At 43.6% G+C, this 16310-nt stretch overlaps 1 long non-coding RNA gene across 1 annotated transcript; it reads left to right on the top strand.

The window, feature by feature from the left end:
• Positions 1-311: 311 nt before the first annotated feature.
• Positions 312-1054, top strand: LOC306642486. Its single transcript, XR_013758544.1, has 2 exons — positions 312-621; positions 863-1054. It is a non-coding gene; the product is annotated as an uncharacterized lncRNA (long non-coding RNA).
• Positions 1055-16310: the final 15256 nt, after the last annotated feature.

The following is a 16310-nucleotide window of genomic DNA, read 5'->3' as shown; positions in this document are numbered from 1 at the left end:
CCACCCCAGCAGGCCTGCGGCAGTTCCGCTGGTGTCAACCAACTCCTGGGACTCTGTCTCTGTCACCGCCACCACATGTCACTCTTTGGTGACTTCCGAATGCGAGAAGCTCGTATAAAAGCGGCCACCAGGTGGAGCCCGACAACCGCCACCAACATCAAGCACAAGGGACTCAGAACATCGTCCCTGTCAGCCGGACTAGCTCCCAAGGGGTCGGAGAAAGCCACCAGGATGTGCCCCACCGGCAGGGGCGCCCTGCCAGGCCCTCCCGCCCCCACCGAGGGGCACGAGCTGCCACCGCTCTGCTACCCAGGGACCCTAGAAAACCCAGCGGGGACACAGGGGCGGTCTCGGACTGCCTGCAAAACCGAAACCACAAGGACACACGAGGAAATGGAACAATCATTGCTCCGATTCCACCCTCTCGCTGCCAGGGAAAGGGAGAAACAGGCAAAAGAGACTCTGAGAGACCGAAAGACAAGTCTGGGTTCACGCCCCAAGTCCAAAGAGAGAACACCAGGACTTCTGGGGACAGTGTCCTAATATGATTTCATTTCACTTCATTTCATTCCAATCATTCCCGCTGACGGAAGCAACCAGGTCAGAAAACCCACAGAGCAGGTCGGAGATTCATTGCTTGCAAAGGAAGGGAGGAAGGGAGGGAGCCTACAGGCCACTTCCCTCCAGAGGAGACCTGTGCCCTGGACCACAACCCACACCTACGAAGCTCACCCGCCACCACCGCCACCGCCCTCCTTACACACAATCTCTCTCCCTCTCTCCTCCCTCCCCCTCGGGGTCTCCCCGCCCCTCCACTCCCACCCTCCCCCCATTTCCCTCTCTTCTTCTCTTCCTATCTCAGAGTCCACTAGGTGACTCCAGAGGAGCAGGATGTGCTATGTGCCTCAATTACTCTCACCAGGAACAGGGTGCTCTCACTGAACTCGCCCTGGAAAAGATGCTTCAGTACAAGTGCCATTCCAAAAACACACCCCCTCCCCAATCCAAAGCAGCGCGAAGTAGGATAACTAAATCCATGTTTACTTTTCATTCATCATTTGTTTGGTTTGTCAGGCTTCCACCCACCACCGAAGCCCGGTGACCCAGTTTGATACTTTGCAGATCGGAAGCCCCTAGCAAGGCCTTGTCCTTTCATTTGTAATCACGTGACGGTCGGTCCATTCCCCAAGACCACTAACTAACCCTAACTCACCTTAAACCTACGCCTGTATAAATATAAACACACACACACACACACACACACACACACACACACACACACTGAAAAGGAGGGGGAATGTGGCTCAGTAGTTCAGTGTTCAGTGACCCCACGGTTCCATCCCCATTATCACCAAGGGGGGGGGGAGATAAATCAATGCAGCAGCTGTCATACACAGGCCATCCATGCTTTGGATGGTACACAATAGTCACAGAGTTCGTGGGATCATGGGACACAGATCAGTGGACCTAATCCCGCCGCACTCCTAGGGCCATCCCTCCAACTGGGCTGTGGGCTCAGGTGTAAGTGAATCGCGGCTACTCCCCACTTTGAGGAAGCTTCAAGGCCTTTTAGGGCAAGAAAGTTGCAGGTGCCTGCAGGGTAAGCAGTTCGGAGCTGGCACGGAAATCAGCTGAGCAGAGTAAAGGCTCTCCCACAAGATGCAGGGAGAGAGACCCAGGGACCTCACTGCTTCCTGAGGCCACCACTCTATTATCACTGGGAGCCAGCAAGTGTGTGATTTGACACGTAGGGCCTCGCAGCCAGCGGGCTGGCGAGAGACACCGAGCTCAACCCACCAAAAGGAAAACAAAAAGGGAGGCGGCGGGGAGGGGGTCCCCCGCGGGGGCGCCGTGGGGCGGGGCGGGGCCACAGGAGCGGGGCAGGAAGCTCCAGCTCGGTTTAGGTTCCTTTGCAGGATGGTGATTTCCACAGGAGCTGGGAAGGACAGAGGGGGAAGGAAGGAAGAGCGGCCGCCACAGCTCCACGCCCCCACCAACCCGCCTGCCAGCCACTCGCCAGGACCCTCCTCCTCCCCCCTTCCCCCCAAGTCGCCGGGCACCGCAAGTCCCACCCACCAAGCAGCGCCAGCCCCACCGCCACCGCCCCCGCCCACCCAGGCCTCCTCGGGAGAATGGTCTCTTGCCAACGTCCACACAGGTCTCACGAGAGTTGACGCTCGCTGCCACCGCCCACAAAGGTCTCGCGAGAGCTAACTCTAGTTGGTTCCCATCTCAGGCTCTGCTACACCTTCTTCCAAAACTGAATCCGCTAGGTGACGCTGCAGGACGGGGAATAGAATAGGAATAGGGATCCCTCACTCGAGGAAGCGGGGAGGGGGGCGGGGGGAGGAAGTTCTACCAAACACAGGCGATCGGCCTGGCCCCCGAGTCCCCTCGGACCACTTCTCTAGACCTCCCCATTTAGATGCAGGGAGTGGAGAGGGGAGGGCAGAAATGGGGGGGGGAGGGGGCACGCGGGACTCAGAGAGGGCTGGGCCCGGGAACCCTGGCCAGACCAACCGAGCGGGGGCGGGGTGGGGGTGGCAAAGAGCTGCAAGGCAGTCCCCAGCCCTGGGAGACACACCCCAGGCAGGCTCCCCCCGAAAATCCCTCTCCCTCACACAAACCAGGCAGGCAGCAGAAGCCGATGGGGAGTCACCAAAACACATATAACCAACTCCCCTTTCTCTCCCAAGGAGGCTCGTCTCCCAACCAGGTCCTCACCACCACGGAGGGACTTCAGAACATGCCACCTCAAAACACTCAGGGAGGGAGAGCGGCCCCAGGACAGAGGATCCATCGCTTATGATTTCCTTTGAGGCCAGCCTCCACCACTTAGCGAGTTCCTGCCTCCAAAAATAAAAAGGGGTCATGTATAGGCCTCACCGGTAGAGCGCCCTGGGTTCAAACCCTGGCAGCACCGCTCGCCCCAAATACTGCCATTACCAAACCTGCCTCACTCTTCACCCTCAGAGTACCAGGTGCAAAGTCAGGTCAGGTCAGGTCAGAGCCAGGGTGCTTTTGCTGAACTCATGGGGCAAAGACACTTAAGTGAAGAAGGTGCCCTCACAGGTTGCAGTGCACCTGAAGCCAAGGAACATCCCTAACTGAAACAAACAAACCAAAACGGAAAGAAAAAGAAAAAGAGAGGGAAAAAAAAATATATATATATATATATGGAACCCTATCCTTATGTGGCTTATGGTGTCTATATAGGTAAGGAGGCCGTGTCTTCTGAAAGACACAAGTTATAACTCAGAGCAGGGTGGGGGACAATGCAGGAATAGCTTCAGGACATGGGGTTTCCTCTGCAACAGTGAACGAAAACTCAATCTCCCTCCCCCCAAAACCACTCATCAGACATACATAGAGGAGCAGAGTGCACGTCTGGCGCCTTGGTCTCCTCACTTGTGCAACAGAGAGGGACAGCACCCACCGCCACCTCCCAGGAGCACATCAAAGACATGTATGTACACACGGCCAGAACTCAGGAGCAGTGAGACTACACACTCCAGGCCTGCCTGTCCTACCACTTCACCTTGTAAACTGTCCGCTCTTCTGCCTGCGAAGAGGAGATGAAGATCCAAGGGAATGTGCCCCGACTAGATAGTCAGGCCAACACTTTGCCCCGATCTAACTCGTTACTTGGGTCTGACATCTCGTACCGTACATCCCTGGACAGAGCAGAAAATTCTGAGAACACCAGTGTCCCACCCTGGGCATGGCAGGGAGGGAGGTAGTGAGGGACAGAGGGAGGGCAGGGCAGGCTGGGCGCAGAGCACCCAGATGGCAGTAACCAATCCCCCATTCAGCTAGCTCTGTCTTCCCGTAGGTTTCAGGAATCAATGACACCCACTCACCCACCACCCACTCTCACGAAGAGAGTCGGCACAGGGCCTGATACCCTCCCTGCCAGCGCCCGTTTTCAGACGGGAGACACATAAAGTTCATGGAAACATCCAATAAAGATGACATTCCAGGAAAATCCAACAGACAGTCATCACCTGCATCCACTCAATCTGAAAATGCCAGAGCCTCAATCCTCGCTCAACTCAAACCCAAAGTCACCACCACCACCAGCAACACAGGAACACCGGGCCAAGATGCCCGAGCTTGCTCTTCCTTCTCAATATGGCAAATCCCTTACAGTTTCCTTTTCTGCTTTTCACCATGACCTTGTCTGCTAGGCTTTTTCCCTATTTATTTATTTATTTAGTGGGAAAGGGCAGAGCAGAGGAGTCCTAGTACAGTACCCAGGAGATAGGCCAGAGGACCAGGGTGCTTGAAACTTCAAGGGTTCAATGACATTTCATTTCAAAGACACAAATGAGGGACACTTCAGAGGCAGGCTGGGGGATAGTCAATATAAAGCTAAGGCTTCACTGCAGTGTTTGGGGGCGGGGGTGAGCATGGGGTGTGGTGGGGGGATCAGCAAGCACATGTGAGTCCCTGGGTTTTGTCCCCAGACACAGGAAAGGAAAGGAAAGGAAAGGAAAGGGGGTTGGCTGACTGGAAAACGTGAAAAATCACTCTGCTCTTCTAAGAGGCCACTGTCACTGGTGGGGGGTAGAGGCATGGCTGAGCAGGAAGAGATGAGGACTCCTGGCCCACCCATGGTGGAATCTGGTCAGGCACATGTGGAAAGTCTACATCTATTTGTCTTCTGCCTCTCTCATTTAGACAGGCTGGCAGGAGAGAAGCGTAGCTTGCTTGTGTCTCTGCAGCAAAGGTGACCTTCGACCTTTGAATACCAGGGACTTTGGTACATTCTGTGGGTGACTGAGTGTCTTCTCTTCCATATAAATGTAAATATGTAAAAAGAAATAAAAGAATATATATATATATATATATATATATATACACACACATGTACACGCACACATATGTATATACAGTATTTGATATATAAACACAGACATACACACACACACACTCACGCATGCATGCATACATACATACATACAGAAACAAACATTTTTTTTTCATTACCGGGGATGGAACCTGCGGGTGATCTATCCCTGAACTGCATCCACACATTTATTTGTTTATTCATTCATTCATCCATCCATTCATTCCTTTATTGGTCCCAGGGTGATGGAACCCAGGGGCACTTAAACATGGAGCCACATCCCAAGCCACTGTTTCTTTTTATTCTCAGGCCGCTTCTAACTAAGTGGCCAAGGGTGACTCTGAACTCACAATCCCCCTTCCGGCCTCAGCCACCCAAGCTGCTGTGATGTCACCCACGCACCACCACACAGGGAGGGAGGGCTTATCATTTTCTCTTGGGACAGAGATTTTCTTGCTTTATCGCCCAGGCTGGTCTTGAACTTGTGATCCTCCCACCTCAGGGCTCAGTGGTGTCCCGAATAGGGTAAATGTAATTCCAGGTGCCCCGCCAGCACCCAGTCTGTGTCTCTCTTTTGCGTGACATTTGGTCAACCCAAGGTTCCCCTTTTTGTTCTTCCTCATCAAAGGGTTATGGAAAAGAATATTCCTAAAATACAGCTACCCAAGGGAAACAGACAGACAGTGTGGCTCCGAGGGAGGGAGGGAAAATTGGTCAAACCTTTCCTACTAGCAGCAACAACAACAACAGGCCCTAAACTTAGACCTTCTGCCATCGCAGAGTAGCCCTACATAGAGGCACAGCACAGATGGAAACTCTGGGAAACAATGGATCCTAGAAGAAGCCCAATGAGTTTCAACCTTTTTACAACCACCACCTTCCTAACTTAAAGTGTTAACCTGTACAATTAGCCCCTGATGGTCAAAACCGTTGCAGGTATGTGACTTCCAATAATTGCATCATCGTACCCCCAAAACCAAAATTACCCCTGTAATGGGGTCCGATTTTCCCATCTGGCAAATGGGTCCCGACAACATCCGAGTCCGCAGAGGAATAAAGGCTTCTCTGAATCCGCTGAGGAGGTCTGCCTCCCACCCTTTTGCACTTACACTTAGGACTGAGGACTTAGATTTTGTGACCTTTGATATCTTTCTTTCCTAGGCCCTTCTCTCTCTCTCTCTCTCTGCCATCAGGGAGGCACACTGTGTTAAGCCCATGCCTGGTGACCAGTGTTTTAAGACTGACTGAGAACAGGAGACATTTTGAATGTACCAAGGTCTTGCATTTCTGCATCTTTCTTCTGGAGCCTGTGGAACATGGGGAAGACTGTGGTGCAAGGATAATTTTGGTGTCATGAGCAGGGTCTCTGGAACCAAAGGGAGCATACAGCTCTTCTTAAACTGAACAACAATCCCCACATACCCTGGGGCAGGGGGAAGAAAAGGAGAAGGAGGAGGAAGGTAGGAAGAGGAGGAAGAGGAGGAGGAGGAGGAGGAGGTCAGGGTAAAAGCAGCAAAAGAAACAATAACCTGGTGAAAGGTAACACATGTCTATGGAAAAAGTGGCACGGTTTAGGCTAACTTAGATAGATGGCAGAGAAAGAGAAAGGGAGAGAGAGGGGGAGAGAGAGAGAGAGAGAGAGAGAGAGAGAGAGAGAGAGAGAGAGAGAGAGAGAGAGAATATGAAAAGAATCAAGTAGCTCCAGACTGTACTGAGCTCTCTTCCTGCACTGGCTCTCACTGGATCTCACCATCACCCTTCCCTCCCTCCATCATTTGTCTTCTTCCTTACTGTCTCCAACCACTCTTGCTTTATATTTGGTCTCACAGATTTTAGATCATTCTGCCACTGAATCACTACAGCCCCCATCCCCAGTTCTCCAGCCTTTGAATTACAATGATTTCTATTTTGGGGGTTTGAATCTGTTTACAGCAACCCCCTCCATCTTCCACAGCTCTCTCCCTCTCTCTGATTTCTATTAAATAAATGACCCCTTTACCCCATTTAAAAGGCAGATATCTGAATGGAGGTCATTTAAAAATACTTTCAATGAGAAGAGCTTAGGGCTTTTCAGAGGCCTCTGCTTTGAAACACCCTTCCTTGGAATCCAGCTCCATTTCCTGCAGTAAGTTCCTTCAGCTCTGGAGATAAACATGTAAAAATCAGTTGAATTTGCTTTGGAGTTGGATTTGCCTGTGTTTGGGGTTTGGGTTCCCCTTTTGTAGACAAAATTTTGTAGATGAACAGTCCCTTGGAATCCTTCCCTGTCTAGTTCTATCGTGTCTGTGTGGTGGGTTTTATCTACTTTTGTCATTTGTTGTTTATTTTTTTCCTCAGAAATAAGCATTTTCTTGAACCACAACTCGAGTCATTTCACATTTGGTAGCAGACCCAAATACATTTAGGTCCTTGGTAATAAGAAACTGTAAGAGGGATCTAAGACAGGCTGCCTTTTCTTAAGGGAAAAAAAAAAAAAAAAAAACAAAAACAGAAACAGAAACAAAAACAGTGGTTGTTTATCTAGAGTGAAACACCACGAACTCTGGGTTACTGAAATCAGGAGAAAACTTGCCATATCTGCCTTCATTTGTATCTGTCTCTGTATAACTCGAACCTTTGCGACCCTACTCAATTCTGCACATAGTAGTCAGTGTTCATGCAAAAGCTAGCAACGCGAGGTTTGTCAGCCTGCTCCATTCATAAAGTGCTTGCCTGTCAAGCACAAGGCCCTGGGTTTAATTGCTAGCACCTTCTGAAAAAAAAAAAAAAAAAAAAGGACGAAAGGAAGAAAGAAAGGAAGAAAGAAAGAATATAAAAAAGAATATGTGTTTTTGTGATGAGCATATGTAAAATGTTTATCAAACTTAACCTTAGAAGGGAACATGAAGCAAACCTCAACAAAATAGGAAATCATGCCACATCTCTTCTCTGAACACTATGACAGTAAGGTAGAGGTAGGGCACAGTAGCCTCCGCCTGTCTTAGGAGAATCCCAAGTTCAATGCCAGCTTCAGCAATTCAGTGAGTCCCTGGATAACTGAACAACACTGTCTCCAAATTAATAATAATTATTATAATAAGAGAATAAAATAAAATAAAAAGGGTCAGGGTTGGAGCTGGGTGGTTAAGCAGCACTGGGTTCCAGCCTTGGCACTAAAAAGAAAACAGAAAGAAGGTAGAAATAAATAATTAAAACACAATCAATATTATTATAAATCTATCCTGCTTTATCCCCCAGGGTGGAGAAGTTGAAAATATATATTATTCAACACGGTGCTAGTATTGTTTTCAATCGCCTTTCTCTCTATATTATATCCCTCCTGCTTTAGTTATGATAGAAAGACTCAGCATCCTCTGGTGGGTTTGTTTGACCACAGGTTCATAGTGGCATTGTTTGACCATGACTCTCTCTTCACAGGGTCTGTTCCTCAAGGCCCATCAGTAACTCCTCCATGGAATTTTCGATGGAAACCTAACTGTCCCTTGAAATTTGCTTCACCAAGTCTTCCTGGTCTCCCATTTTTCCCAGACCTTTACCATTTTCCTTCATTTACCATATTTCACAAGCTATCATTCTCCTTCCATCTTGGCTTGGTCTGCCCTGTTGTGACCAGGTGGAGTCTTACTGGAGTCCTAACTGCTTATTTCAAAATGAGGGCACAGAAACTATTTCAGAAGGCATAAGCACACATCACACCATGACTGCATTTTCAGCCAGCTCTGCTGATTTACAATGGCCCAAAAATATCCCAATAATTTTGTGATCTACTTATATTGTCAGAGGAAGCAGCGCCCTCAAGTGGACATTTCCATAAACCACTTCTTTTGCATGCTCACATCAGTTTACTGAAACAAGCTCTGAAACTCTGAAACCAAAGAGTCTTATCCTGGGAACCAGTGATTTCTTTAATAATGAGAATGTATGTTGTTTTATAAATCTTTTGATATCTGGTTTTGACAACCACCAAAGGATACAGAATAGGAAATAGGGGTCACTGAACATAGATGTTTTATTAAAAAGAAAGCCAGAAAAAAGACATTCAAACACATTACAAACTGGAATGTATTGCTATATATTAACGTATGACTCCTCTTTTTACAGAATGTGAGTAATTTTTTTTCACTTAGAAATGGTAGAAAAATCATCAGCTGAACCATAATTACAAAATATTTGAAATGTGATGTTATATTCACATCTTGTAACATAGCTTGTTTTCATCCCAAAGGGATACTCAGTTTTCATTATTTAAAAAATTGTTCATTTGTCCTCCAGTTGAGAGACTGAGGACATGTCCCTGTGCACCAATGGAATTTTCACAACTGATCAGGGAAAAGAAAAGACTTGGTTCAGTCACACCAGTGTATGAGTCAAAGACCACTGCTAGAAATAAGAAAACAAACCCACCTTCCCTTCCTCTCCCAGAGGGAGAGGTCTCATGCAAAGCTGAGGTTCCCATTCCCTGACTCCCAACTTTCAGATTTTCTGTGTCTCAGGACATGGGATGAAAATAACCTCTTTCACCAGGCTGGGAAATTAATGTTTCTTGCCTTTTTTCTCTCTCCCTTTTTAAAAAGTCAGATCATACATTCATAAATAAATTGAAGTTAAAGAGTAGTCCATAATTTATACCTACTTTCACTTAAAATGAGTGCTTGAAAGTGTTGATGGGGTATCATTCCCCACAAGATTTTCTGACCTCTCATTTTCTTGTGAGCTCTGGAATCATATAAGTGAAGTGTTTTTTCTTTTCTTTTCTTTTCTTTTTTTTTTTTAATAACAGTACTGTGGATTAAATCCTGATCTTTGTACATGTTAGACCAACACCCTACCACTTAACTCCACCCCATACTTTACCTACCATACTTCTTGGTATGTAGGCTAACTAGTTAGCAATCTTAAAAACAGCAAAAATATTTAGATATCTACTTTCCATTTCACTTTCACATGACAATCATCATTCATCTCCAACAATGACCACAGTTTCTTAAACTACGGTGTTGGAAGGAGCAGGAAAAGGAACATTCTCATCAGTGCTGGAGAACCAGGGGCAGGTGCCACTTTCTAACAGACTACTTGGCAACTTGAATCAAGAACATAACATTGTGACTTTTTACCAAGTAGCTTTACTGATGATGTTTAAACTGAGAAAAAGTGTATGTAATGGTGTGAGCAATATACATCATTGCATACCACACAGTACACACAATATGACTTTGAATAGCTAATGAGGACAATGCTGTTGTGGATGTGTGATAAGATTGAATGTGCCCTGGATTATGAAAAAATTCTGTGAAGCACCAAGCATGAGTCTCCTTTTATGTGAGTACTCATGCACACATGCACACACACCTTAAGTGGATGTGTTATTTAATATCTCTATAAAGCACTCAAAAACTGAAAAATGGCAACTCTCCCAAAATGAACTTTGGGTACCCTAAATCTTTCTGTCTCTTGCCAAGATGGGCAGTGCTCCAAAAGATGAAGACATACTCAAGTTACCCTGGAAATAAGGCACAGCAATAATAAAAATATTAACAACTTCTTTAAGCTGCATTCTAACACACCTTTAGAAGAACTAAAGTCAATATTCCACTAATTATTCCATTAAATAGAAAGGGAAGGAATACTTCCAACTTCAGTCTCTGAAGCCATTCTCATGCTTATACCCAAACCAAATAAGGACATCTCAAGCAAGGAAAACTGTAAATGAATAGTAATTATTAACTCGGAAGCCAAAATTCTAACTCAGCACTGATTAGTGATAAAAACATTGAAAAATCTAGGGTTAGCATCATGAAGTCTATATATGAAAAACCCAGAGAGGATCCAAGATGGCGAACTAGAGGGAGGCTGCATCCCTTATCACCCAGTAACTCTGGTTTCAAGCAGAGGATATCTGTTTCTTGGTGAGGCAGTTTTTGCTGCTTATCGATTCCCTGCTGTTTACCCCATTTATCTACTGTGATCACCTGCACTCTGCCAGCATATCGACACCTTCTTTGAGTGCAGATTGCTCACTTTCAGGATCCTATCATCTGCCATTTGACAGCCTCTTGCCTGTCCATCACCTGTCTTACACCTATCCATCATCCACCGCACAAGGTTCACCTCCTGATTGTCCAACAACAGTCAGCAAAGTGATCACCAACCACCAGTGGCACACAGGCTGTTGCCTGGAAGTTCACTGTTAACAGGACCTGCAGGTTTGATTACACATGGCTGGCACCATTTTGAAACAATAGCCAGGTCCCATAGGTCCCCTGGCAGGACTGAATGATCCCATCTCCAGGATCCCGCAGACTGACCAATCACTCCCTGCCTCCCTGCCTCCAGGGCCTTCACATCCACTGACTGCTCACTGCTGCCAGGACCCCCAGACTGACTGATTGTACCCCACCTCCAGGATCCCTAAACCACACCAAACACACCTGACTTCCAGGACCCCTGCCTGACCAACTGCACCCCGCCTCCAGGACCTCCAGCGAACCACGTCCACACTCTGATCTGCAGTTCCTCATTTGCCAACATATTTGGAAGCCAGAGAAGCCATCTTGGATAATCCTGGAAGCCATAGCTCTGATCTATAGGAGGTGGAAATCCCAACCTGAGACAACTGCTGGAGACTTGAAGCTCATTGTCAGGTACCTCTCATGCATCAGGCTACTAAACACTGGGAGATTTGAATACTATATGACTGTTATACTGTAGACTTTCTTTTTCCTCCTTATTGAACAATTTTAAGTTTTTATTTCTTTACTTTTCTTGCTCTCTTTTCCTTTTGTTTACCTGTTCCTTCAGAGTCTCTTTCTCACTTTTTGCATGATAACATCCAATTTCTTTTGATTATACTCTCACCCTTTTTATTATCTAGAACTTCTGTATATTCTTTTCTTATCCCATTAACAGATACATCTTACACCCCCTGCATCCTCTTTGACCTTCATTAGAAATGGCAGACCTTATTGCAAATCTGTTTGTTTTACTGAAGATAATATTTAAAAACTCATTCTGTTTATTATGACAATATTTTAGTGTCCTCATAGCAGCTATTTGGTCTAGGATTGCATACTGTCTGAATTGGGCACTACTAATATTGATCTCCCCTTAAAGAAAAGGTTTTGGAAACCTATAGGGCTACTATTAGCCTATAGAGGGGAATCTGCAATACCCCAGATCTGCACTGCTAGAGGGGAAGATACATGAACAACATGAAAAAAACAAGGGAAGAAAATGATCGAAACAAATCTAGATTTCATATTAATAGAATTCAATGACAGTATGGTAGGAGAAATGTAAGAAAAGGACTTCAGATTGTACATGATCAAGATGATTCATGAAGTGAAGGATGAGATAAGATAAGAGAGCAAATGTAGGCAATGAATGATAATATCAATAAGCTGAAAGAGCACCTGCAGGAAGCAAAAGATCATTTGAACAAATAGATAAGAGATTCTCAAAAAAAAAAAAATGGAAATCCTTGAAATGAAGGAAACAATAAGCCAAATAAAAAACTCAATTGAAAGCATCACCAAAAGACTAGACTACTTGGAAGACAGAACCTCAAACAATGAAGACAAATATTTAATGTTGAAAATAAAGTTGTTCAAACAGAGAAGATGGTAAGAAATCATGAACAGAATATCCAAGAACTATGGGACATCATGAAAAGACCAAATTTAAGAATTATTGGAATTAAGGAAAACACAGAGAAACAAACCAAAGGAATGAATGACCTATTCAATGAAATAATATCAGAAAATTTCCCAAATCTGAAGAATGAAATGGAAAATCAAATACAAGAGGCATACAGAACATCAAATTCACAAAATAACAACAGATCCATACTAAGGAACATTATAATGAAAATGCCTAACATTCAAAATAAAGATAGGATTTTGAAATCCTATGCCAATGAAAGAAAAGCATCAGACTACATATAAGAGGAAACCAATATGAATAGCAGCCAACTTCTCAACCCAGAATCTAAAAGCTACAAGGGCCGGGAAAAGCATATTTCAAGCTCTAAAAGAACATCATTGCCAACCAAGAATTCTATACCAAGCAAAACTAACCTTCAGATTTGAAGATAAAATAAAATCCTTCCATGATATACAAACGTTAAAAGAATTTACAAATAGAAAGCCTGCACTACAGAATGTTCTCAACAAAATATTCCATGAGGAGGAAATGAAAAACAACAATGTAGGTCAGCAAAGGGAGGAACTATCTTAGATATGAACCCACTAAAGGAGAAACCAAACCAAGTTAAAAACCAAAATAAGCCCAAATGATTGGGAATATAAATCATATCTCAATAATAATCTGAATGTTAATAATGGACTAAACACATCAATCAAAAGACATAGACTGGCAGAATGGATTAAAAAGAAAGACCCAACAATATGCCACCTGCAAGAGACCCATCTCAAAGAAAAAGACATCCATGGACTAATGGTGAAAGGATGGGAAAAAGCCTACCATGCACATGGACTCAGTAAAAAAGCGGGGGTTTCCATCCTTATATCAGATAAAGTGGACTTCAAGCCAAAATTAGTCAGAAGGGATAAAGAAGGACATTTCATAATGCTTAAGGGAACCAAAAATCAGAAAGACATAATGATCAAAATCTCTGGAACACTGTGAAAGCAGTACTAAGAGGAAAATCCATTGCATGGAGCGCATTCAAGAAAAGAATGAAAAGTCAACAACTAAATGACTTAACATTACAGATCAAAGCCCCAGAAAAAGAAGAAAAGAATAACAGCAAAAGTAGTAGAAGACAGGAAATAAAATCAGAGCTGAAATCAATGAAATTGAAACAAGAGAAAGAATTCAAATTATTGACAAAACAAAAAGTTAGTTCTTTGAAAAAGTAAACAAAATAGAGAAACCCTTAGCCACACTAACAAAGAAAGAAAATTCAAATTACTAAAATTCATGATGAAAAAGGAAATATCAGGACAGACACCAATGAGATACATAATATAATAAGAAGCTACTTTGAAAATCTATAGTCCAACAAAATAGAAACTACCGAAGACATTGACAATTTTGTAGAGACATATGCTCCTCCCAAACTGAACCAGGAGGACATACACAACTTAAACAGATCAATATCAAGCAATGAAATAGAAGATATTAAAAACCTACCATCCAAGAAAAGCCCAGGACCAGATGGATTCACAGCCGAGTTCTACAAGCCTTCAAAGAAGAACTCATTCTAATACCTCTGAAAGTATTCCAGGAAATAGAAAAGGAGGGTACCCTACCAAACTCATTCTATGAAGTTATTGTCACCCTCATACCCAAACCAGGAAAAGACACATCAAAGAAAGAAAATTTTAGACCAATATCCTTGATGAATATAGATGTAAAGATCCTTAACAAAATACTGGCAAACCATATCCAAAAACATATTAAGAAAGTTGTGCACCACAATTGAATGGCATTCATTCCTGGAATGCAAGGATGGTTTAACATCCATAAATCAATAAATGTAATCCATCATGTCAATAGACTTAAGGATAAGAATCATATGGTTATTTCAATTGACGCAGAAAAAGCATTCAACAAAATACAACACCCCTTCATGGTCAAAACACTAAAAAAAATAGGGATAGTAGGAACATACCTGAACATTGTAAAGGCTATTTATGCTAAGCCCATGGCCAACATCATTCTTAATGGAGAAAAACTGAAACCATTCCCTTTAAAAACTGGAACAAGACAGGGATGTCCTCTTTCACCACTTCTAATCAACATTTTCTTCGAAATCTAGCCAGAGCAATTAGGCAGACGAAAGAAATTAAAGGGATATGAATAGGAAAAGAGGAACTTAAGCTGTCAGTATTTTCTGATGACATGATTCTATATTTAGAGGATCCAAAAAACTCTTTCAGAAAACTTCTAGACCCAATCAATGAATTCAGCAAAAATAGCAAGCTATAAAATCAACAGCATAAATCTGAAGCATTTTTATACACAAGTGATGAATCATCTGAAAGGGAAATGAGGAAAATTCTCCATTTGCAATAGCCTCAAAAAAAATAAAATAAAATAAAATACTTGGGAATCAATCTAACCAAAGAGGTAAAAAATCTCTACCATGAAAACTACAAAACACTGAAGAAAGAAATTGAGGAGGACCTTAGAATATGGAAAGATTTCCCATGTTCTTGGATAGGCAGAACTAATATTGTTAAAATGGCCATACTACCAAAAGTGCTTTACAGATTCAATGCAATTCCAATTAAAATCCCAATGACATGCCTTACAGAAATAGAGCAAGCAATCATGAAATTCATCTGGAAGAATAAGAAACCCAGAATAGCTAAAGCAATCCTTAGCAGGAAGAGTGAAGCAGGGGGTATCACAATACCAGACCTTCCACTATACTACAAAGCAATAATGACAAAAACGGCATGGTATTTGCTCCAAAATAGACAGGTAGATCAATAGTACAGAATAGAGGACACGGACACAAACCCAAATAAATACAATTTTCTCATAATAGACAAAGGTGCCAAAAATATGCAATGCAGAAAGGATAGCTTCTTCAACAAATGGTGCTGGAAAAACTGGAAATCCATATGCAACAGAATGAAACTAAACTCCTATCTCTCACCCTGCACAAAACTCAACTCACAATAGATCAAGGACCTTAAAATCAGACCAGAAACCCTGCAAATTAAAGAAGAAAAAGTATGTCCAAGTCTTCAAATTGTTGGTTTAGGATTAGACTTCCTTAACAGGACTCCTATAGCACAAGAAATAAAAACAAGAATCAATACCTGGGATAGATTCAAACTAAATAGCTTTCTCTCAGTAAAGGAAACTATCAGCAATGTGAAGAGAGAGCCTACAGAGTGGGACAACATCTTTGCCACTTATACTTCTGATAGAGCACTAATTTCCAGAATATATAAAGAACTCAAAAAAACTCTACACCAAGAATACAAATAACCCAATCAACAAATGGTCTTAGGGTAGACACTTCACAGAAGATCTATAAGAAATCAACAAACATGAAAAAAAATGTTCACCATCTTTAGTAATAAGAGAAATGCAAATCAATAGTACCCTAAGATTCCATCTCACCCCAATTAGAATGGCGATTATCAAGAATACAAGCAACAATAGGTGTTGGAGAGGATGTGGGGAAAAAGGTACACTTATACATTGCTGGTGGGGTTGCAAATTAATGCTGCCCCTCTGAAAGCAGTGTGGAGATTCCTTAAAATCTTGGAATGGAACCACCATTTGACCCAGCTATCCCATTCTTTGGCCTATACCCAAAGTGCTTAAAATCAGCATACTACAGAGATACAGCCACAACAATGTTCATAGTTGCTCAATTCACAATAGCCAGATTGTGGAACCAACCTAGATGCCCTTCAACTGATGAATGGATAAAGAAACTGTGGTATATATATACACAATGGAATATTACTCAGCCACAAAG

This window comes from Sciurus vulgaris (assembly GCF_902686455.1).
Source record: "Sciurus vulgaris genome assembly, chromosome: 13".
NCBI classification, from domain to species: domain Eukaryota; kingdom Metazoa; phylum Chordata; class Mammalia; order Rodentia; family Sciuridae; genus Sciurus; species Sciurus vulgaris.
The sequence above is the reverse complement of the archived record's forward strand: the minus strand, read 5'-3'. Positions and strand labels throughout refer to the sequence as shown.